This window comes from Podarcis vaucheri, assembly GCF_965113315.1.
Source record: "Podarcis vaucheri genome assembly, chromosome: 7".
In the NCBI taxonomy this organism is placed as follows: domain Eukaryota; kingdom Metazoa; phylum Chordata; class Lepidosauria; order Squamata; family Lacertidae; genus Podarcis; species Podarcis vaucheri.
The window spans coordinates 55,381,060-55,407,041 of NC_138765.1; the positions used below are offsets into that span (position 1 = coordinate 55,381,060).

Genomic DNA, 25,982 nt, shown 5'->3' on the forward strand with positions numbered 1-25,982 from the left:
GAATCCCAGATCCTGAAACAGATTGGAATGATTCAGGTCAGCCTGGGATTCAGCCAGAGTGGGTTGAGGCAGCCCTGGGTTGCCTCAGTTTGGATCAGCTCCATGTGGAATGATCCAGGGTTGTCAAAGGGGGTTGGGCACTTGGATGGCCAAGATAGTGGGGAAAGGAGACTGCAAACAGATAGCCTGCATTTGTCTCCTTGTTCCCCTCCCCCCACAGCATGATTACTTAGGGTTTTAAAGACTGTGCAAGCCCCCAGTTTGGTTTGGGGCCTGGATCTGGGTCAGCATGGCCCTGGATCATTCTGGGCTGAATAGAGGCTGCTCTAAAACACCACACACCCTCCAACATTTCTCCGATGAAAATAAGGATGTCCTATTCCAGAATGATAATTTTACTATTTATACCCCACACATCTTACTGGGTTGCCCCAGCTACCCTGGGAAGCTTCCAACATACATAAAAAACATAGTTAACATTAAACATTAAAAAAAATTCCTATACCAGATTGCCTTCAGATGGCTTGGGGGTTGGATAACTCCATACTCTCCAATATTTCTTCAATGAAAATAGGGACATCCTAATGAAAAGTGGGACATTCTGGGATCAAATCAGAAACCGGGATGGCTTCTCTAAATCAGGGACATCCCTGGAAAATAGGGACACTTGGAGGGTCTGATATCATAATGGGTCACTAATTGGATTGGGGGGCATGCACAGCCCTAATGCAAATCCTTCTTCTAAGTGACTGATACCTGTATATTTGAAAGTGCTAACAGTAAAATAATTTACACTGAAAAACAAAACAAAGCTTCTGCTACCCAGTTTGATTGCAGATACCTTTTTCATCCATCAAAGCATTTTAACGGGTTAATCAAACGGATTTAAGTCTTATAGCCTATTTAATTTTAGTGGCTGCCTTATTCTGCTTGCTTCCCCAGTCAACGGTTTGAACAATTTACTGTTGTGCAGACTTTTTATAGGCCAAACTTTCTAAATAAACCTTCCCTTCCACTCCTTTCAATTCCTTATTTTGCTGCTAGCTGAACCCACATTTTGTGTGTGTGTGTGTGTGTGTGTGTGTGTGTGTAAATTAGTAAATCACATGCTTTACTGCCACATTGCTGTGTGTCATCTGTGGTCATTGAGTGATTCATTTTTGGACAGAATTACCTATTTGTTTTTCCCTTCATCTCTTGGATATCCTTGGGAAAACACCATGCCACTGAGTGACACTGAGGCAGCTTGAAACATTTCCTCTTAACTCCTTTCCTTGCAAGCAAATAGCCACGTCCAGCATGTAGCAGTAGGGCAATGCTTATTGCCTGGAATGATTGTGTCAGCTTCCAAGCACCAGTGCCCATTGGGACTGACTGGTAAGGCAGGAGGCAGGGAGCCCAACAGCAGGTGGCGCCAGAGCCAATGACAGGGAGAGCCAGCTAAGGCTAGTTTTGTCCCCATCCTCCTCCTTGCAGTGTTCAACGATGGCAACACTTGAGACTAAAGAGGAGGAAGGTGACAGCCAGGGCCGCCCCCTGGACAGGTTGTAAGGCAGGGAGGTGGCAGCTGGCTGAGGGCAGACTGTGGGTGGGGCATTTGACCTGATGGATCAGCCTCCAGTGCTTCCAAGTGAGTTCTTCTGGAAAGTCACTAAGGCCTTCAGTGTTGGAGGTTTGGTCTTACCATTAGGTAAAGTGAGGCATATGCCTCAGGCAGCAGATCTTAGGTGTCTCCAGTCTGCCAGTATTTTACGGGGGGGGGGGATTTCAAGTGCACACCTGCAATATAGCTTTGTTCAATTAAAGCAAATTAAATCACTCTCTTGCCCTAGGACAATGACTCCATTTTTTGCCATTAGAAAAGTGATGGGGAAAATACACCAAAAAGTGGGGGATGAATGAATGACTTATAAGAAATATGAAGGCCCAGCAAGCAACTTAGCATTAATGCTCATTGTTGTATAATTGCCTTGCAAACATATGAGAATGTATGTTCCATAAAAAACCAGACAAAGAGTCCTTCCAGACTGTTATTATTATATTTTGGGGTGGGATTCATTCACACACATTCAGGTTGCACAATTAAAGCTCATTTGGCACTCTTGCGCAACACACCGTCTTCCCTGAAAGGTCTGCCTTTTAGTGATGAGGAAAGGGATGGGAAGATGCGTTGGAAAGTGTGGGATAACACCTGCTTTGATACATCATCTAACCTTCCCACAAACAAGTCAGGACACAAATAGGTTATCTGGAAGAGTCATAGAAAGAGGTAGAGGCAGCAGAGGATGGGGTTGAACCTCAAGGACAATGCTCTGGCTCTGACTGCCCAGAAAATGGCAGTCAGAAAATGGCAGATGACTATAATAATCTGGGATGTTGTGAGCATGCCAGGACCCACTGGGGCAGATGTTGGTCACTGCAGCATCCCTATTTTATTTCATTTTAAACATTTTATTGTTATGGGCAGCTAGTTGGGCATTTTCATAATTGATTTGTGCAGCTCAGCTCTTGTCTGCACATAGGTGCATGGACTGTACCCTCAAATGCTGCATGCAAATTACTGTATGAGTGTACAGGACAACTATGCACAGAGGTATAAAGAGACCACACTAATTGAATGTAATGTGTGAAGAGCCCTGAAACTTAAAAGCTGGTCCCATGTTAGGGTTAAAGCTGAATGTGAAAAGTTTGAAGCTGATTTAGCTGGCTAATTTGGCTGTATGTTTCCAAATTGCTAGTCCATAAGACACCTGTTGTCCTTTCACAGAGCCATGGTTTCCAAGGTCTGGAGAAACCACGTCAGTTGAAATTGCTTGATGCCTTTTGTGAAGACACGCCCTGACTCCTCATTATACCCACATAGGGGTTGCTTTCTTTTTTTCTTTTTTTGTAACTAAGGAGTTACAGTCCGGTCTTGGCCCAGAGCCCAATGCTCAGCTTATCACTCAAGCAAGGCCGTCTGTCAGCACCAGGAGTTTCCATTTTGGAGGCCGTGCTGCAGGAAACCAAGCTCTGACACGGTTTCCCTCTGTTTCGCTGCAGCAGGTCTCACAGGATACTGAAATCAAGGCACCGTGTGTTTGCGGAGAGATACATGAACTCCGACCGTTGAATAATGGAAATACACATAAAGGAGCCATGCAAACTATGCTGGCTTTATTTATTTTTATATTCTGCCTTTCCTCGAAGGAGCTAAATACATGGTCCTCCTCCCTCTCTGTTTTATTCTCACACAACAACCCTACAAGGTAGTTTAGGCTGGGAGAGACTGTGACTAGACAAGATCATCCAGTGTGCTTCATAACTGACTGGGGATATGGACCCTGGTCTCCTTGGTCTTCTAGGCCAATAACCTAACACAGTGGTTCCCAAACTTTTTTGGGCCAAAGTCCCCTTGGTTCCATAAAGCCATTCCAAAGTGTTTTCATTTCCTTCCACCACAATCCCTAGAGCAGAGATGGAGAACCCTGTGGCCATCCAGATGTTGCTGGACCACAACTCCCATAATCCCCGAGCATCTCTTGGCATCTCATGTTCGCTGGGGTTGATGGGAGTTGGAGTCCAAAAATATCTGGAGGGCCACAGGTTCGCCACTGCTGCCTAGGAAATGACCATCCCTGCTGCTTGTTCTCCTGCCCATGAGATGGATTTCTTTTATGTGCTCCAAGACACCTCCCACCTCATCCCAAAGGTCTAGTAACGTTAATATATTATTATTATTACTACACAAAATGTATATGATGCTTGATTGTGAAAAAAAGAGAAAGCAGTTTACAAAAAGAATAAAACTATGAAATTATCATTGAAAACCCAATTAAAAACAACCATTCAAAGCCATTTAAAAACAATTGACACCAATGATAAGCTAAAACACATGTCAACATTATTGGGTTTATGGGCTTGCCTAAACAAATGTTTGTAGCAGGCACCAAAAAGAGTACAATGAAGGTGCCTGCCTGAGGTCAATAAGCAGGGAGTTCCAAAGTGTGGGAACTCCCACAAGATCAATTTCTTACAAATGCAAAATGGGTATTATGTGGCATAATTGAAGCGGCCAATTGGACATGTTTAGGGTAAGGCAATCTCTTCTAAAAAAACCCAAGAGCAAAAATATTGATGTGTATTTGCAAATAAGCAATACTGCTTTCTTCAGCATCCTTTGAGGTTTGCCTGTTGAGGGTTTGTTTGTTTTGGCTTCTTGGCTTACTCCAGTGGCACAGGAAGGACTGAAACTGCTGAGGCTGCTGTGCTGCCAGGATTGCAGTGGGGAGAGACAGTTCAGTAGTGGGAGAGGGCTATTGCGCTCCTGTCCTCGTTGTGGGCTTCCCAAGAGGCATCTGTTTGGCCAGTGTGAGAAACAGGATGTTGGACTAGATGGGCCTTTTGCTCTGGCTGAGCAAGGCTCTTATTATGAGAACATGAGGAGCAGCCAGTCTTGGGTTTCATTGCTTGGAAAGAAGCTCTCCTAAAGGCAGTGGGGCATAATTTGGAGGAAACAGATCAGTTCAGGCATGTTTTGTTATTAACTATTAATTTACAAAGCCCTGAACGAATGAGGTTTAGGGTACTTCAGGGACTGCCTGAATTGTTGTATCCCAGTTTGATCACTGAGATCATCTGCAGGGTCTCACTGCTCATTCCCTGAGTTGGTGAGGCTCATTTGACAACAACACGAAACTGAGCCTTTAATGTCATTGGACCAGAATTGTAGAACACTCTGCAAGTTGAGATTCAGCAGGCTCCTTACATTTCAACCTTTAAATGCCTGTTGAAAACCTTTATATTCCATCAGACCCATGCAGGCACTTAAGGACACATCTTTCCACAATACTTAGCTGATTTTAACATTTTATATGGTTTTTATTGTTTGGTTTTATGTACTATTGTTGTAAACCACTCTGATTTTTTATTTTATTTTTTATGAATAGCAGTTTATAATTTGTTTAATATACATCATTCCATGTTCCTGCATTCATTCCTTGTTCCCTTTCTCTTCCCTTCCTCCCAAGTCACTCTCAGAGGTGGATTTAATGGAGCACGACTGGTTTTGCCACACTAGGTGCCGAGTCGAGAGGGCGCCATAGGGGGTGCTGCAACAATGACCGCTCCCCGCTTAAAACGGGGGGCGCCCTTTGCGTGGACGCGCGCAGCCCTAGATCTGGAGCGGCCCCATCAGCATAGGCTTGGCTTTGCCTTCCCTCAGGTGGGATACCTGGAGGTCCCCGCCTACCTCAGTCAGTTGTCCAATCCCACCTGGGGGAAGCGTTGCCAAGCAGACCAGGCCAGGTAGGGGGAGGGACTACCTGCCCACACAATAGAGGGAGGATCTTACCTGGGAATCCTCACTTGGCTCCAGAGCTTCTCCCACCCTACCCACCCTCAGTTAATGTCTTCTTTTGCAGGTTAACTTTTATTCATAGGTTTTGCAGGGTAACTTTTCTTCACAGGTATGCGGGCGCTGCTACGATAAGGTCACTGTTAAAGGGCCAGAAAGGAATTTCCCTGCATTGGCAGGTTTCGCCTTTCCCGTAGCAAAACGTCACAACTTTGGCGGTATCAGGCCTTGGGCGGAATCCTTTTGTCCATCTTCCTCTTTGTGGCGGCGATACCTGGGTTCCCCATTAAAGGGGTTTCTGAAGGGAGGCTTTGACCGTACGCTGAAAGGTCGTCATTGCTCTCCTCTGTGGCGGCGGCGTAACAGGGGTGGCTATCTCTGCTTGAACATATGTTCTCCAGAGCTGGCCCATCCCCCCCCCCACTGGATAACCCTGAAGCTCGCTAGGTCCCCGGCTGGGGACTGGAGAGGGAGAGCGCCCAATGCCTGAGCCTAGGTCTACCCACATTTGAAATTTAATAAAGTTGTGGCCAATTGTATCCCATTGCACGTTGTTTTGAGTTGTTATTCCACATGACCGGGGGGGGGGGGGACCGCGCGGGATCTGGGGACTCCGCCTGTCCACGCAATGACAAACAATGGAATGTGAGAGGCAGTGGCAGTAGGGGGCTGAAATTAGATGTTGCACAGGGCACCACTGAAATTATAAGACTGTCCCCCTTCCTCATTGTGTACCAGGCAGGGATCTTACCCCTCACCCCAGCTTTATTAACTCTGTAAAATGTTGTGCACATTGGCAGCACCATATATGTCTAATAATGTTAACATACTCAGGGCTGGATTTAGGTTTGATGAGGCCCTAAGCTACTGAAGGTAACGGGGCCTTTTATATGTCCAGCTGTCCTTTGTCAACAAAAAATTTTCTCTGTTTTTTGTGTTGAATATATGCTACATGGAAATTTATGGACCTAATAGGTATGTAAAGCCATTTGCAGATAAGAAAATAACCAGTCCATGCAGAATGTAGGCACCCTATATATATAGAAATGAGCAAACCAGTGATATTTTAGGGAGCAGGCTAGCAGGCGGGGCCCGTTACTTACATCATAGGAGCCTACACAACACAAAACACTGTTGCTGCATGTAGGTTTTATTTGTTTTTTATATTCTATTTTGGAAATGTACATCCAGGGTTTTTTTCCTTTAAATTTTTTGGGGGCTCCCAAAAGAGTGGGGCCCTAAGCTATAGCTGGTTTAGCTTATCCGTAAATCTGGCACTGATCATACTGTAATAAAATATAATTGTGGTGTATAAGACTAATCTAAGAATCTCCTGTCCCTATGACTTTTGCTGAGAAGTGTTTTAAGTGCTGCTGTGTAGCCATTATGATGAAGATTGTGATGTAACGCAACCTGTTTTAGTTCCGTGCAGACACCTGCTGTTGTGCTCACCTGCTTTTCATGCAATCCCTCTTGAAGTCAATTCTATTAGGGCTCCCCCACACTTTCCCTTATATAAATAATGCCCAGAGCATCCCATGGGAGACTGTTACTCTCATCCTTATCCATAAAAAATGACACAAAAATTAATGCAGCAATTATTGTTGAATAAGTTTTTGGATGAGTATCTAAGTAAAGTGTATGCACATTTCATGCATCTTTCCTTTTAAATGAGCAATTAGACTGGGAGGAACAACCTGAGATTTTAACAGAAAAAGAGGCAAGGTTAAGAAAATAAAACAGACGCTCCTGCTTAAAGTTCATTTCTTGTAGAGTAGTAATATTTTCTGTAGCCACCCCTAAACTGAGACATGCCTTTATGAAGGATAAAGGTGAACTGCCTGGGAGAACAATGGTGACTGGGTAGATATATGTTTTACTATCTTCTATTATGCCCATGCTCTATTCACTGAATTTTCACTGAGGTCCCAGGTGCAATTCCCAGCATCTCCAAGCAGGGCTGGGAGAGACTTCCTGCCTGAATCCCCAGACAATTCTAAGCAAGGTGGACCAATTGTCTGATTCAGTACAAGGAGCTTCCTGTGTGTTCCCTTTGGGTGGTTGTTGTGCAGTGTTTTGTGTCATTGAATTTTATCACATATTATTGCAATACGAAACACTGTTGCAAGGCTAAACTTCATGGCGTTTATCTACACTTAGCAGCGGCCATTGTGAAAATTATGATAATATTAGTAACAACTAAGATCCATTGAAAGTGATGGGATTTAAGGAAAATGTGAGACAAACTTGTTGCTTTGGTTTTAGTGAGACTTAGTCCTAACTACATTTTGCTGAATTGAGGTCTATTTCTTCAGAAAAACACACACATGCACACTAATTAAGAGAGTTTGGATTTGATATCCCGCTTTATCACGAAGGAGTCTCAAAGCGGCTAACATTCTCCTTTCCCTTCCTCCCCCACAACAAACACCCTGTGAGGTGAGTGGGGCTGAGAGACTTCAAGTAAGTGTGACTGGCCCAAGGTCACCCAGCAGCTGCATGTGGAGGAGCGGGGAAGCAAACCCGGTTCACCAGATTACGAGACTACTGCTCTTAATCATGATTGCTGTGCACGTCTCTGGGACATGCGTGAGTGAGGATTCCCCTGCCTTGCTCCCTTTCTGCACCAAAAATGGCGTGCATGTCAGTGGGAGCACACATGCTGATCATGCACAAGTGGGAAGGTGTCTCTACATTTTTATGTACACCTTACCCTAGTATATGCATCTCTGTACACATTTCTAAAAAAATATTTGTCCTGCCTTTTATTTTTAGGAATTTTGGGTGATATATAGTAGGGATGGAGGATAAATTTGATTTAGTTAGCATTTAAAGGCAAAAACTTCTAATTCATGCTTTTTGAAAAAGAAAACACAAATGGAAAATCAGCCTTCATTTGAAAGTCACACTTACCTGAATTTTGCAGTTCTCCAGTCAAATAATTCATACAAAAAAGCATATATTAGGATTAAAAGGTTTTTAAACACTGAAAACAGTATACAAGCATGCATTTTGTTAGGGAAATTGCATTCCAAAAATGTGTTTTTATAGGTAAAATTGCATACAGATACATGTACATAAGGAACAAAATTGCACTAAAATGCTGCTGAATTTTCATTAGGACATTTAAAATAAAAAACTGACAAGCTGATGTAGAAATTATTCATTATTACTTATTTATTTTGAGCATTTGTCCCCCACTCTTCAGCCAAAAGAGCTCCCAGGCAAGAAAACCCCTTACAAAAAATACAAACAAGGGAAAAGGGATAGAGAGAGAAGAAGGGGAAAAAACAAACTCAGGCACCAATTGTTAAATAATTGTTATCATAATAATCAACTTGCATAGTTCAGAAACAGGAGGTGCCTGATGGAGCTGAGCTTCTGGCAAAGATGGCGGAAGGAGCCCCACTTCCCATCTCTCCCTCTGAGGCTATTTCAAGGGGACGGCAGAGGGAGAAGCAGCTGGCCTCCATGTGGAGAAGTGAATTTAAGATTTGGGAAAATGAGATACTTCTATTGAGAGATCCACCCATTCTTAACATCCGCTACCTCCCCAGCAATTTAACCCTACAATAGCCCTCTTAGGTGGGCAGGCTGGGCTAACATACTGCGGTGAGCTTTGGGACTAAATGGGCCTTTGGCCTGATCCAGACAAGCCCTTCTTATGTTCAGTGTCTAATCCTAATGCAGTACTATCTCCATCACAATATAATTGTAGTGGTCCTGAGTCTGGTCATAACTACTGTGTATCACTGCCTTATAAGTAAAGCATCCCTGTCAACATGATTGCTTGATTCCACAAACAAGCACATTTATGCTTCTGTTTACTATGCTTTTGTGGCTTAGTAGGCTCAGCAGGCAGCACCACAACCTTCCAGGTCCAGAACAGCTTTGTGACTTTTCTTGCCACCCTCCCCAGCCCCCACGTCCTCTGCAGCACTAATATTGGGTACCTTTATAGTCCCCCAAAGCCACAATTGGGAATGCATTCAGAGACCATTCGCACAGGAAGCAGGTCCAGCCCTGAAGAAACGGGGAAGCTTGTCCGATCGAAAACAGCCCATGAAAGGAAGCCTTTCATGCCGTCTCTTTCAGGTAGAGTTTTGCTTGCGGATTAAAAAGAGTTTATTCAGGTACTTGCACATTTCCCGGCTGTCTGAACTGGGCGGGATGTGGAAACCTCTAAGTCATAATCGATTGCTGTAAAAGCGACCGGTTCAGGCTAGCTGGGGAATAGGCAGATGAAAGGCCCGGCAGAAGGCGACACACAAACTGAGAGGGATGAAAGGGAGACCCAGAATTTCGGTCCTCAAAGACATAAGCAAAGCAGTCAAGGCTCAAATCGCCTCTTTCTTCCTTTATGAATGTGATTCTCTCTCTCTCTCTCTCTCTTTAAGGAGAGGCGTTTAGATGTTTTATGGGGCCCCAAATCCCACATTGGTTTTTTTTATTTGTTTAAAGTTAAAATTCAAATGGCACCCCCCCCCATCCTGACACATGCATACAAACACACACTTGGATTGGGGAGGTTACCTAATTTCCACACCCCCAAAACAAAACACAAACCGAAACATGAGTAGCCTTAGAAATTCACATCTCAGAATTTTGCGATAAAGTTTTCCACCCACTGTGCACAAAATTGCATGGTGCAATATACTAAGGCGCATATATCTGTGAAAAGAAGAGTTTGCAAAAATGTGTGTATGGGGGGAAATTGCATACAAAAATGTTTACGTTAGGAGAAATGTGCACCTAAGAGAACAATGGGGAAAGATGGAGAGCTCAACTTAAGACTGGAAAAATGAGAAACTGAAATAGACAGATTTGTTCATCTCTGACACATGCATACTTATATTAACAAAGGACAAAATCCATTCAGGAAGTTTTTTTCTGTGCACAATGCTGTCTCTAGGTTTTGGGGGGCCCTGGGGCTCCTCTGGAAGGAAGGACAGGATATATATTGAATGAATCAACACCTTGTCCTATTATCACCAGCTCCTCCTCCTCCTCCTGCTAATTACCAGTCAGACAACCAATGAACATGCAGCTTGCAATGCTGAAAGCAGAGGAGTAGGTCTAGGAGGCTCTGGACAGTGGGACTGAATCATAACATGAATGAGATCTTCATTCATTTATTTAGTATAAAAAACAAATGGGGGTCCCTTTGTCAATTAGGCCAGGTGTTACCAACACAGCACCCTCCCTATGTTTTGGGCTATAACTACTATCAGCCCCAGCCATAGCTGTAAAGATTTTCCTTTTTTAAGGGAAATTCCCTTATTCCGAATAGGATTCCTCGCAAGAAAAGGGAAAAGTTGAGAGCTATGGCCCCAGCCAGCATGACCAATGGGCAGGGGTGAAGGGAGATGCAGTTAACAATGTTAGTGTGTGTGTACCATATTCCCTACCCTGAGTTAGTACATTAAATATTTCATTTTGCAGGGCATGCATACACAAGGGATGTGCCTTGCATTCTAAACATTGCAGTCCCTGCTGAGCTGAATGGGCATCCTGGAACAGAGCTCTCTCCCTGTGGAGTAGAAGAGAAGGATGCTTGCTCCTAACCTTTACACCATTTGTTAGAAGCTCCCAAATATACGATGTGCTGTTGTTGCTGTTATTGTTTTACCACAGCTCGCTGTTAAAAGACATGTAAGGTCACAGGCACCTGGCAGAGTCTGTGGAAACAAGAGGAACTGTCTTCCTTTCCCATACCAGAGCCTATACAGCGAGGAACAGTCATAAACAAGTCTTATGCACACAAAAATATCAAGGATGAAAAAAACATACACACACCATCTTTTTATACATCCTAAAGCACTTACAGCTCTAGGTTTTCTTGATCTGGAGAAACAAGCTTAAAAAGAGTTTCAGAAGACCTTCCAAAATATGCCCCCACCCCCACGCTGGCACCACTTCACTGAACCCTTCTCTCTCCACCTCCAAGGCAGCTTCTACCTTCTATTACATAGACCATTGATCTTGGTTCCTTTCAGAGGCTTAGACAAACACTGGGCTGTTTCACTGCCACAGGTGCAGGGAGAAGTAGGAAGCAAAAACCATACAGAAAGCCTATTTCCATGAAGCTTGGCACTTGATGGTGGTCAAGGTGATTATGGATATCTGTAAGTCTCCGGGATGCATCTAAGCAACATCTTGGAATTCATTGTTGTGTTCTATGCTAATATTGTGTTTAATTCAACTTACTGTTCAAAGTAATGGGAAACTGTCCTGCATGAATGCATTATGAGGGCCCAGATAGCTCAGTTGGTTAGAACATGATGCTGATAACGCCAAGGTTGCAGGTTCAGTCCCCATATGGGGCAGCGGCATATTCCTGCACGGCAGGGGGTTGGACTAGATGATCCTCAGGGTCCCTTCCAAGTGTACAATCCTACAATTCTATAAGCTGCCAATGCTTAATTTGTACACAGAGAAGGCAGACTCACTTTGGTCGTGCACAGTGAGGACAGGCTGCGGTTATTGATCAATTCATGCCCCTCCTTTTAAAGGGGTTCATACTCCACAGCTACAGAGCATGGTATCTTAAGGACCCAAAACCAATTGAGCCACTTGTAATGGCTAATGTAATTGAGTACTGAGAAGTGCTTGCGGCTGTTCCCCTACTGAAGCCAAGGAAGGCTGGGACTGGTTAGTGCCCAGATGGGCAACTACCTGGGAACCCCATTGACCCCATCTTTTGCTCCAGGGTGAAAGAAGGTGGGCTATAAACACAAGAAAATGAACAAATAAACTGACCACTGAAAACTAGTAGCTAGTTGTTTCATATGTCTCACAGACCTCATGGTAACTTATAGAATAACCCATTTGTTGTGGCACAATGTTTCATAGGCCACAGCCTACCTCATCAGATGGCGCATTGGGCCACTCCAGACTGATGGGTTTGTTAGTTTTTTGCAGGTGAATTCTGCAACATCTCATTGATGAAATAATAGTCAGTCAGAGGTAGACTTATACTGTGCCATCCACATGCTGTTATGCTTCCCCAATGTCACCATGTTATTGCCATCTGGAAGGGCACTCTTGCACTATAGAACAGGGATGACCAACTCCCAAGAGACTGCGATCTACTCCCACTATAAAAACACTGGCAGTGATCTACCCATTGGATGGACCAAAGTTTTGGGGAGCAACACCCACAGTTGGTGAGCTTCTTCTAGGGAGGCTTCAGCAAAGTTGTTGCTCGACCAGTTGGAGGTCCCTGCTATACAACAACCAAAGTAGGATGAAACAGCAGCAACCCTGGAATGTTTGTGGTATGAAATATTCCAGGTTTTCAACAGGAAATGAAGCAGTATTTCTGGCCCAAAATCTTTGCAGGCACAAACAGGATCTCATGGGACAGCCCTGATATCACCACAAGCACAAATCATCATGAATGCTCATTAAAAGGGGCACTCCCCCAAAACACAACGTTCTTTTCCACCACTTAGTATTAAGAAAATGCATTTTTGGAGCTACATTTTGTCGATGGTAGACTATAAGAAATCTTTGGATGAGTCCGTATGAATGACTCATCAGAGTGTCATGTTTCCTGCATTCTGTGGAGAAAGTCGGCTTCACTCTTTCATTCAGTTAATAAAACCAATGCTTCTCTGTGGTAACTATTTAAAAACTGGAATGGAATTCTGCAATTCCCAAACAATTAAATTACGTTCCTTGATTAGATTGATTTGTTGTTGTTGCAAAAAATGAAAAGGAAGGTATTTCAAAAGAAAATCCAATTCTGACAGTTAATCCAAGCATTTATTTCTTTTTTTTTTAATCCTCACAGACAAGGGTAAAGTGGGAACTTGACTGGGGTATACACTAGGTCTGTGTGAGAGAGTGTGATTAATTCCTGACACTGTGTTCTAGGTGACACCATGAAATATTAAGTACAAGGCAAGTGAGAGCCTTGAGATATATTCTGAAATGACTCAGTTTTGTCAGATTGCCAAAGCGATGGAAAAATGATTGGCACAAGCAAAAGCTGGTTGGGGATAATCTTGATGGAGAATTCAAAACACTTTAAAATGGAGAGGAGTAAATGGATAAGTTGTAATTAAGGCCCAATCAAGGGTTTCAAAATGCATCTTTTCTTCAAGCTGAAAAGAAAGCAAACAGATGAGCCTGTAAGATAAGGGGTAACTGAATCCTCACCCGGTGACAGACAGGCTTGAACTTCTTGAGAAAAGGCAGGAATAATAAAAATAAAATAAAAATGAGAATAAGAAGGAAGGACTTCATCCTGTAGCCGGCAATGGAGAAGGTCCTTAGTACATAATGGGGAGTTAACACCAGTCAGAGACAACAAACTCAAGTGACGGCTTGGCTGCATGTGTGAAGCAGACCAAGCACTGTGTAATGTATCTAATAACCTCAAATGCAACAGACAGTTCTCACATTAAGCTGCAGTAAGGCGCAAAGTGGTGATGCAATGAATCACAGAGCACCAAGATACTGAGTGATGCAAACATGTAATTCAATCAGTGCAGACCTCTGAGCAGAAGTGCTACGTGCAGACAGGGTCTCACTTCAGCCAGCAACTGTGTTGCAGCACTTGGCACTAACTTTGTGTGTTTTCACCTGACTGCCTTAGAGCTTGGCGAAGTCCCACTGCACTGGTGTGTATATCACAGCTCTTTCCCTCCTAGCCATTCGCATCAGCACTGACTTTGAATTTCTATCAGTTGTGTACACACCAGGGGGCATTGATGAGGCAGGGATGTCTTTACCCTATGCCAAGGTCTTCGTACTATGGCAAGAGGTGAATTAGGAATGGCTTAAGGACTCCAGTTGGCATGAAGCTGGTTTGAAAAAGAACAACAATATCTGATAACAAAGAACAGGATACATATGCATGTTGGACAACATCGTGTAGACACCGATTAAAAACCCAGCACTGGAAACGCAGTCAGTGCTCAATAAATGGGAGTGTAAACACAGCCCTAAGTTGCCCATTGATTGCAAGCAGCATCTGGGCAGCAGTCTGAGACAGGTCATCTGGTTACTGTCTTCCACACTCTGGTGAGAGGTCGTGTTAGTCTATCAATGGTCATTATTTCTAAACACTACCTATGCATGTAGGAAGTACTAAAAGAAAATATTTCTTCATGCAGTGCATAGTTAAACTATGCAACCCGCTTCCACAAGAGGCAGTGATGGTGACCAAATCAGAAGGCTTTAAAAGAGGGCCGGACAGATTCATGGAGGACAAGGCCATAGCTGTCAACCTTCCCTTTTTTGGCGGGAAATTCCAGTGCCGTTTCCCGCTGCTTCCTGCTGCTATCCTGGATTGTTAGCTATCCCGTAGACTGTCCCCAGGACAGGTGAGGCTGCTGATCCTTTATTTTGAAATCTGAAAGTTGACAGCTACGGACAAGGCTATCAAGGGCTACGCTCTGCCTCTGTGGTCGGAGGCAGGAATGCTTCTGAATACCAGTGCTGGAAACCACAGGAAGGCAGAGCACATTTGTGCTTTGGTTCTGTTGCGGGATACCCCTGGTTTACGTGGGGACTAGTAATAAAAAGTGAACAGTGAAATATACTCTAAGTCGAGAATGGATTTCATGCTCTTTATTCAGCTCATAGTGGTGAGGAGGAATGAATGTCCCCTCAAAGTATCTGCTTTATATACATTATTTACACAATGGACTGCACGTGATTGGCTAATTCCGGAATTCTCCTGTAGGCCAATCAGGTTGTGGATTCACTTGAATCTGGAGCTGGATTGGGTGGCTCCTGCAGACCAATCATACTGCTGCATTGTTCTAGAACCAATCAGACTGCTGCATTCTGAATCCTATTGTTCTAGGACCAATCAGACTGCTGCATTTTGGATCCTATTGTTCTAGGACCAATCCGACTGCTGCCTTTTGGATCCTATTCAACTCAGTACATAACAAACAGAAAACTGGGGAATGAGTTTGGTGGAGTGTAAGGAAGGGCTCATCCACACTTCTGCTTCCCCCAGGAAAACCCATTGCTGACCACTGAACCAGAGCAAACACCAATCAGTCGTCCCCCCCCGATTCACTTTTGCTCCAGTTTAGTGCTAATCAGCAAGTTTTCTGGGAGAAAGCAGTGGAGCAAAGACAAAACCATAGAAGAAGCGGAAAACTGCTCAGACCTGTGCTCTCTAGGCATGGGACAAACCAAAGTGTGGATGAGCCTATGATTTTTCCCATGATGGCTGCTTCATTTTTTAAATTTGAAATAGCAAATGTCTTTCAAAAATTTATCATTTTGGTGGAGGGGGTTGACCCTGCGTTGCCCTAATCATGCACTTAGTTTGCCTAGTGAGTAATCCAGCACTGCCCTACCAAAATTTCTCCCCCATCCTTAAACCTAGTGGAAACCTGGTTGGAAAGATACATACATAGGGAGAAAAGCTTACATCCAGAGATACAAATAGACAGGGAGAGAGAAAGAGAGAGAGAGAGAGAGAGAGGGAGAGACACCTGTAAGACAGATGACACTTCCTTTGGCATGAGAAATGGCTCTTTGGCAGCTGAGGCAGAGGAGGCGGGATTCCTCGGCCCTTCTGATCCTATCCACGTGAGGTTTCAGGTGTCTTCTTCAGAAAGCCAAAAGGTCACCGAGGGGACAATCTCTTCAGCAAAAGGGCCATTGGGCTGCCAAAGTGTCAACCGTTCAAAGACCGCTGACGGAGATAAGAGCGGGGAGGAGGTGCAACTTAAGTGTCACCTTCTAGCTACTGGGAGCTTAGATGCACTTCAAAGGCAGCAAGCAGGGAAGATGCCAAGGCCTCTGATGAAGCCAGAAAAAGGGAGGCTTGAAGGAATAATGATCGCTTATCATATTCCAATGGCGGGATGTGTGAAAAACAGGCAACCAGGAATCACACTCCACAAAGTGAACAGCAATAATTTCCCCAAGATAACGACGGTTAGACTAAATGTGATTTACACAGGGGTCCAATTGTCATCCCTGGACTGAAATGGTGATCTGCTGCATGTGTGGATGTGCCAACCACTAGCAACATAGGAAGCTGCCTTACAATAAGTCAGACCATTGGTGCAGCTGTCTAAGCATTGTCTAAACCAGGCATGGGGAAGCTTTGGCCCTCCAGATTTTGATGAACTACGGCTCCTATCACCCCTGGTCATTGACCTTGCTTGTTTGGGCTGATGGGAGTTGTAGTTCAGCAACATCTGGAGGGCCAAAGTTTCCCGATACTTGGCCTACACTGACTGGTAGCAGCTCAAGGGCTTCAGACAGAGAAGGCTCTTTCCCAGCCTTATCTAGAGATCCTGGGGATTGAACCTGGGACCTTCTTCATGAAAACCAGATGCTCCATCATTGAGCTACAGCCCTTTCCTTTCTACTATGGGGGTTGAAATCATTATTATTCACTAATTTCCTGTTCCACTGGGGCTACCAGCTATAGGAGGACACAACAAGAGTCCTGCTGGATTAGACCAATGGTCCATCCTAGTCATAGGAATGTAAGTCAGATGTTGACCACTGGTCCATCTGCTTAACTCTCCAAAGCTCTCCTCCTCTGTTTTCTTCTCTTCTTCTCTTCTTCATGATGAGGGTCTCAGTGGATTTTCTAAGATTCCAAAGGAAAGCAAAAAAGGAAAAGAAAGAGAGAGAAAGAAAGAAACCTTCCAAGCTTTTTATCTACATTTTTCAAAAGAATGCAAATCGTGAAACTCAACCTTAAAAAGCTTGTGCTGGAAAGCTGCAGTGCATTTCACCTTTCATATTTTGAACCAAACTATGAGACCTTTCCTACTGCCAAAAGAACTTTTTCCCTCAATTAACTGTTGGGTTCCAGGAACTACTTGGCACGCTCTGAAGTTCTCGGGTGCTGATGCAGAATACTAATGGGGAGATCGCACGCTGAGAAGATTTCAGTCGTTTAGCAGATTTGACATATAAACTGGGAGGAGGGGTTAAGAAAACCCCAAGCTGCCCTTAAGAAATTTGGAAGGGGGGCGGAAACAGTTCTAGGGGAGAAAGCAGGAAAGTCTGATATTGATGCATATATTACTAGATGCAGTCTTGGAAGAAGATTACCTGTTAAGGTGAGCTGCAGGCAGATTAGTCCAAGAGTTGGTGACTGACCCAAGGCAGACCCTCCAAGTGTCCCTGTTTTCCAGGGACAGTCCTGGATTTATAGACACTCCTGTGGTTTCTGATTTGATCCCAGAATGTCCCACTTTTCCTTAGGACACCCCTATTATCATCAGAGAAACATTGAAGAGTATGGAGTTATGCAGCCCCCAAGCCAAGGAGATATGTAACTATACAACCTTTAGAAGACGGTAGGCCCATATAGGGAAGGTTTTTTTAATGTTTAATGTTTTGTTATATTTTTATATATGTTGGAAGTCACCCAGAGCAGCTGGGGCAACCCAGTCAGATGGGTGGGGTATAAATAAAATCATTATCATCACCATGAATTGCATAGGACACCCCTATTTTCATTGGAGAAATGTTGGAGGGTTTGCCAAGGTCACGGAGTGAGCTTCATGACTGAGTGGGGATTTAAGCCCTGGTCTTTCATTGGACTAACCACTACACTACACTACACTACACTACACTACACTACACTACACTACACTACACTACACTACACTGGCTCTTCAGTGAATTACTGATGAATTAGCTAGGTTCACCTTTAAATGCAAACTGAATTGAATGTTTTCTACTTCCTCAGGAACCAGTGTCATTTCAAAACTGTGGCACCGTGATTGCTTCTTTTTCCTCCACTTTTTTTTTTTAAAAAAAGTTATTTTGCCACAGAGTGGGAAAATAAGTTTGGCATAATTATAGGCCCAGCTGAACAGATGCCCGCTTGAGAGCGACTGGGTTGATTAGCGCCCTATAAATCTTTGCCTGTCTTCCCTAATTGCTCTAACAGGAAAGCACTTAATTATGTAATTGAGATGCCAGATTGGTCAGTCGCATGTGTGTGTGCACATGCACTCTCAGAGAGCAGGACAAAGAATAAAAATGCAAAGCTTCCCCCCCCCTTTTCTTTTTTAAGTAGAGTTATCAGACTTTGTTTCTGGACTAGTTAAATATAGAAGCGGCCAGACGGATCTGTCTGTGCAAACAGAGAACATGATGTGTGGGAAAGTAACCTGGTGTTGAACCTGGCAAATTCTTTGTCAAATTGCTGTGCCCAGGCACACTGAGCTTTTTCGGTGCCTCCATAGTACCTCACCAACAAGTTTGTTATCGCACTGGGCACTGTGATGCTGTCAATGTGGTGTATACAGATCCCTGGAATGACACCCTCTGCCTTTAAGATCAGGAAACAGGATAAACCTTCTAGCTGGTGTGATGGTGAGAATCTAGAAAGGCCAGCAACAACTACAAAATAGAACCCCCGCTGGATCAGTCAAAAGTAGCTCCCAGCCATTCTCAATCCTGGACTCTCCAGGTGTTTTGTAGTACATCAGCTGGGGTTGATGTGAGTTGGACTCCAAAACATCTGGAGGTCTCCAGGTAGGGGAAGGCTGGTCAGTCTAGTCCAGGGATGGAGAACTTGTGGGCCTCCGGTTGTTGCCAGACTACAACTCTCAGCCCCAGCCAACACTTCCAATTGTCATGGATGATGGGAGCTGGAGCCCAAAAATTTCTGTAGGTCCATAGTATTCACATCTCTGGACTAGATGGACCAGTCTTCTCCAACCTGGAGACCTCCAGATGGTAATCTACCTCACAACTCTTTGTGTGCAAGAGTGAAAAACAGGATTTTGAAAACGCATCTATCACATGGGCACATTTTTCAGAGAAACCAGAGTGGAAGCAGATAAACTGGTCCCAATCCATTAAGGACTTTATATACTAATATAGGGACGTGGGTGACGCTGTGGGTCGAACCACAGAGCCTAGGACTTGCCGATCAGAAGGTTGGCGGTTCGAATCTCTGTGACGGGGTGAGCTCCCATTGCTCGGTACCTGCTCCTGCCAACCTCGCGGTGCGACAGCACGTCAAAGTGCAGGTAGATAAATAGGTACTACTCCAGTGGGAAGGTAAACGGCGTTTCCGTGCACTGCTCTGGTTTGCCAGAAGCGGCTTAGTCATGCTGGCCACATGACCTGGAAGCTGTACGCTGGCTCCCTCGGCCAATAAAGCAAGATGAGCGCCGCAACCCCAGAGTCGGTCACAACTGGACCTAATGGTCAGGGTCCCTTTACCTTTTACCTTTATACTAATATTCATAACATGAACTTGGCCCAGTGGTAAACAAGCAACCATTGCAGATCTCTGAGCAGAGGTGTTACATGCTGACAGGGTCCCATTCGTGCTGCAGCATTCTACACTACCCAGGATGTGAACTGGGTAGATCTTTAATAGCAGAGCTGAGGGGTGTTTTTTCCTGGCATTCGCACCATAAAGACCTGCCCTTTCCATCATGCAATGGAAGAGCGTCTATTGCTGCAAAGTTGAATCCCAGTTGATCAAGGCAGCCGACGGGTAGCACCAGAATACGCACCAGGGATGGAAGCCAAAACAATGGGAAGTGAGGCAGGGAATAGGGAAGGTAGCCAATCAAAACACACTTTCACACACCAGGGGTTTTTGTTTTGGGGTGGGGGTCTTGCTACCCAAATGGAGCCAGTCAACCCAGAAAGCAAAACACTTTCTGCAAAGTGAGTGAAGGAAAGAAAAACAGCATTACCTGTCACTCTGTTTACGGCAGGCAGCTGACGGATGGACTGACACCTCAGGGGGGCCAGAGGCCAAAGGAGGTAGGTGAATGACAGGACTGTCTTTGCAAGCGGGTTATTTTTAACCAAGCTTCCTCCAAAGTCTCCAGGAGGATAATGAGAATCAAAAACAAATTATATAAGACAGGGATGGGGGGAGGACCAAGGGCCACGATCCTATATAGACAACCTTCTGGCGGCCACATGCCATGTGTGGGTGGGGCCAGAAATAAAGGTGGGTGGAGCCATGAATGTGAATTTTATCTTTGTACGGTAGGCCACTTGCACAACCCTCTTGCTCCTCCACCCAGGCAAGCAAGAGGCACCTTCAGAGTTCAAGGGCAAATTCCAGCCAGGCAAAAACACCCAAGGAGGGTGCAGAGCAGGACTAGTGAGGGGCAGAGTCTGAGGAAGGTCCCAAGGGACATATAGTGAGATCTGGAAGGCGACATCTGGCCCTTAGGCCTGAGGTTCCCCATCCCTGACATAAGATGACATCATAATCATTAACCTGTTACCCGCCTAGCACAAGACACACAACAATATGCAAAAAAGAAAGAAAGATACATTGGTAAGGATAATAACAGCAAGGATAAAACACAGAATGGACTTGAACATGTGTTTTTTTAATATCTGCAAAGCCCACTGGGTAATACTGCCTATAACCATGACAACTGCCACCACCACCATGACTGCTTCAAGTTAGTCTGCTCTCCTGCAAAGAAATCAGGACGAATGCACATTAAACAGCCAATGTCGCTTAATATCTTCACAAACAAATGAGGATGAATGCCCATTGAACAGCCAGCTTCGTCTTATCTCCCTGCAAGTAAATCAGGATGAATGCTCATTAAATAGCCAACATCGTCAGATCTCCCTGCAAACAAATTAGGGTGAATGCTCAGTTAAACTTCCTGTTGGCTATTCCTGACGCAGAAGAGAGAGATCAGGCGGATATTTCCTAACACACGTCAAATTGTTCCTCCTTTACTAGCAAATTACTTGCCCTGACATTGGAAAAGGAACGATTTTCCATTATACCACTGACCCCTGTTGTGTGTTCTATTAACACCACATGTTAAAACTTTTATATTTTTAGTAAACCGTGACCTTGTACATTCCCTGTCATTTCCCACTGGCACCAGTACAGCACATGTGGTCGGCATGATGGCTAATGGTTTTCATTTGTGTACAGTATACACTCGCATCTGAGGCTCGCCGAAGCGCAAGGCGGGGTCATGGCAATCAGTGTGTAATATGATTTTATTGGTTACAAACAATCACAACGGAGATGTTTGCTGCAAAGCACATTTTTGGCATCAGGCTCTCCTGCGTGTTCTGCAAATCCAGATGAAAAGGCAGCCTTGAAAAGACTGGTCACTGGGGTGTGTGTGTGTGTGTGTGTGTGTGTGAGAGAGAGAGAGAGAGAGAGAGAGAGAGAGAGAGCTAATCAAAACATGTGCCTCCAACACATGTTCCCAGCATGTCAATGGCATGTCAGGTTTCATCTAATTATACCACCTTTCAGAGTGGTAGGAAGTTCCCAGTGCACTCTATGTTTCTTCTGTGTTGCAAATTCAGAGCTGGAGACTTATAAGAACACCAGAAAAGCCATGCTGGATGAGGTCACAGGCCCATCTGTCCCCACAGTGGCCAAACAGCTGTCTGTGCAAAACTCATAAGCAGGGGCTGAGCAAAACAATGTTCTCCCCACTTGTGATTCACAGCAGGATCTTCGTAAAAGGCAAAAGATTTACATGATCTGAAGAGAAACCAGAGAAAATCCCAGTCGTGAACTGATGCTGATTTACTGTTAGTATTATTTATGTATTATTATTTTATATATTATATTATTTTCACTTCATTTCCCCCTTTCTCTTCTCCCCATTTTCTTTTTAAATCTGGAAATTAATTAATCAATGTCCTAATGTCCAATTAATGTCCTAAACAAAGTTTAAGAGGACCCATCATATTACAAAAAAATGTATATTTTTGTAACAGAAAGGACAATGAATATAGAAATAATTAAGTTTTATATTTGCACGTATATTCACATGCACACACATAGAGTGGTGTGTGTGTTTGTTTGTGTGTATGTAAGTATTATATCTATCATTCATCTATCTATCTATCTATCTATCTATCTATCTATCATCTATCTATCATCTATCTATCTATATCTCTCTATCATCTATCTCATCTATCATCTATCTATCTAATGTTGCATAGGTGCAACTAAAAACTATTAATCTAACTCTGGTTTGAGGAATTTTTGTCCCCTCCAGACACTGCTGAAGTACAACTCCTATCTGTCCAGCAAGCATGGCCAACAGCCAGGAATGATGGAAGCTGTTGTTGATGGGAGGTCGAAGGGTTCCCCCACACCTGATCTAACTAAAGCATATATATTATAATAAGTCTATCTGCATATGAAATACCTTTAAATGAAAAATACCCCATGACTCCTTATTTTCCACTTATGGAAAGTTTTACTGTACAACCACACCTGACCTAACGGAAATGCTGATAGAAATTATAGTCATTTCTGCAAAGTTTTATAAACAACACAACCTGACATAATTGTGCAGGCATTAATACACTCACACTCACTCAGTGCCAACATAAGCTAACACATCTGTACCTCAGTCAGCCTACACCTGCACACATTCACCCACACTCCCATACTCTCAAAAACTACAGGTCCCAATAATCCCCTTGGATGTGTACAAAAAATGGAAAAAATGGAAAAGGGGGGAAACCACCAAAGAGGAATTCAAACAAATAGCCAGCACGTGTAGACACAAAGTCAGAAAAGCTAAAGCACAGAATGAACTCAGGCTTGCTAGAGAGGTTAAAAGCAACAAAAAAGGCTTTTATGGGTATGTTCGTAGCAAAAGGAAGAACAAAGAAACAGTGGGGTCACTCAGAGGAGAAGATGGTGAAATGCAAACAGGGGACACAGAAAGGGCTGAACTCCTCAATGCCTTCTTTGCCTCAGTCTTCTCCGATAAAGAAGACAATGCCCGACCTGAAGAATTTGAAGCAAATGATTCAGCAAAGGAAACACAGCCCAGAATAACTAAGGAGATAGTACAAGAATATTTGGCTAGATTAGATGTATTCAAGTCTCCAGGGCCAGATGAACTGCATCCAAGAGTATTGAAAGAACTGGCAGATGTGATCTCAGAACCACTGGCAGTCATCTTTGAGAATTCCTGGAGAACAGGCGAAGTCCCGGCAGACTGGAGGAGGGCAAATGTTGTCCCTATTTTCAAAAAGGGGAAAAGAGAGGACCCAAATAATTACCGCCCAGTCAGTCTGACATCAATAGCAGGGAAGATTCTGGAGCAGATCATTAAGCAAACAGTCTGTGAGCACCTAGAAAGGAATGCTGTGATCACCAATAGTCAGCATGGATTTCTGAAAAATAAGTCATGTCAGACTAACCTGATCTCGTTTTTTGACAGAATTACAAGCCTGGTAGATGAAGGGAATGCAGTGGATGTAGCCTACCTTGATTTCAGCAAGGCATTTGACAAGGTGCCCCATGATATTCTTGTAAAGAAGCTGGTAAAATGCGGTCTTGACTATGCTACCACTCAGTGGATTTGTAACTGGCTGACTGACCGAACCCAAAGGGTGCTCATCAATGGTTCCTCTTCATCCTGGAGAAGAGTGACTAGTGGGGTGCCACAGGGTTCTGTCTTGGGCCCGGTCTTATTCAACATCTTTATCAACGACTTGGATGATGGACTCAAGGGCATCCTGATCAAATTTGCAGATGACACCAAACTGGGAGGGGTGGCTAACACCCCAGAGGACAGGATCACACTTCAAAATGACCTTGACAGATTAGAGAACTGGGCCAAAACAAACAAGATGAATTTTAACAGGGAGAAATGTAAAGTATTGCACTTGGGCAAAAAAAATGAGAGGCACAAATACAAGATGGGGGACACCTGGCTTGAGAGCAGTACATGTGAAAAGGATCTAGGAGTCTTGGTGGACCACAAACTTGACATGAGCCAACAGTGTGACGCGGCAGCTAAAAAAGCCAATGCAATTCTGGGCTGCATCAATAGGAGTATAGCATCTAGATCAAGGGAAGTAATAGTGCCACTGTATTCTGCTCTGGTCAGACCTCACCTGGAGTACTGTGTCCAGTTCTGGGCACCACAGTTCAAGAAGGACACTGACAAGCTGGAACGTGTCCAGAGGAGGGCAACCAAAATGGTCAAAGGCCTGGAAACGATGCCTTATGAGGAACGGCTAAGGGAGCTGGGCATGTTTAGCCTGGAGAAGAGGAGGTTAAGGGGTGATATGATAGCCATGTTCAAATATATAAAAGGATGTCACATAGAGGAGGGAGAAAGGTTGTTTTCTGCTGCTCCAGAGAAGCGGACACGGAGCAATGGATCCAAACTACAAGAAAGAAGATTCCACCTAAACATTCGGAAGAACTTCCTGACAGTAAGAGCTGTTCGACAGTGGAATTTGCTGCCAAGGAGTGTGGTGGAGTCTCCTACTTTGGAGGTCTTTAAGCAGAGGCTTGACAACCATATGTCAGGAGTGCTCTGATGGTGTTTCCTGCTTGGCAGGGGGTTGGACTCGATGGCCCTTGTGGTCTCTTCCAACTCTATGATTCTATGATTCTATGATTCTATGGTGCATATACAATGGCTGCACTACAACTCTGGCAACCTAATGCCAGGTGGCTAAAATCAAATTTAATCCAGGACCATGCGACCGTTTTGTGGCAATGCAAAATGACAGCCCTTGTCCAGAACAGGCAAAAGGAACAAGAAAGGAATGTGGAGGGGGAAGAGATCACAGAGTTTAAATGCATAAATGGTATGGAAATCTGACACCATCCCTGCTGAGAGGCCCCACTAAATTCAATGAGACTTAGGAGAGCCAGTGTGGTGTAGTGGTTAAGAGCGGTAGTCTCGCAGTCTGGGGAACCGGGTTCGCGTCTCCGCTTCTCCACATGCAGCTGCTGGGTGACCATGGGCCAGTCACACTTCTCTGAAGTCTCTCAGCCCCACTCACCTCACAGAGTGTTTGTTGTGGGGGAGGAAGGGAAAGGAGAATGTTAGCCGCTTTGAGACTCCTTAAAGGGAGTGAAAGGCGGGATATCAAATCCAAACTCTTCTCTTCTTACTCCCAAGATGCATCTGGCTGGCCACTGTGGCCACTACCTGGCAGTTAAACTGTCAAAATTCAACCTTTCCCAACCTCCCTCCCTAGTGACTGACCGCTTTCCATCCCAGCCATGATTGGCCAAGGGCCTCCAGGAGGTTGACCCAATATTCTATCACACTCCCTTCCCCAATAAAAGAACAGCAGCATACTCTTGCAGAGTAAAACCCACCACAGCTGCTTCTTTCAATAAGCCAAGTTGTTGTTGTTTAGTCGTTTAGTCGTGTCCAACTCTTCATGACCCCATGGACCAGAGCACGCCAGGCACTCCTGTCTTTCACTGCCTCCTGCAGTTTGGTCAAACTCATGCTGGTAGCTTCAAGAACACTGTCCAACCATCTCGTCCTCTGTCATCCCCTTCTCCTTGTGCCCTCCATCTTTCCCAACATCAGGGTCTTTTCCAGGGAGTCTTCTCTTCTCATGAGGTGGCCAAAGTATTGGAGTCTCAGCTTCAGGATCTGTCCTTCCAGTGAGCACTCAGAGCTGATTTCCTTAAGAATGGAGAGGTTTGATCTTCTTGCGGTCCATGGGACTCATAAGCCAAGTAGCTCAATAAATAAATAATTTTCCCCATATTCAAAGGCTTCTTCCTTGCCTCTTTCGGTGCACATCTGGAGTTGTTGCTGATGCTCAGAGCCAAGTCCAGAGTGGCCTTGATCTGACTCTGGAAGCACCAAAGCAGTCAGAAGGCTAGATCTGAGACCAGTCAGAATGTGGAATGAGAAATTTGGCTTTATGAATGAAGGATCAAATG

The 25,982-nt window shown here is 44.4% G+C and overlaps 1 long non-coding RNA gene across 1 annotated transcript; it reads right to left on the bottom strand.

The window, feature by feature from the left end:
* Nucleotides 1-20,636: 20,636 nt before the first annotated feature.
* On the bottom strand, nt 20,637-25,262 carry LOC309537882. Its single transcript, XR_014222032.1, has 2 exons — nt 25,191-25,262; nt 20,637-21,791 (listed from the first exon to the last, which is right to left on the bottom strand). It is a non-coding gene; the product is annotated as an uncharacterized lncRNA (long non-coding RNA).
* Between the last annotated feature and the right edge of the window lie 720 nt (nt 25,263-25,982).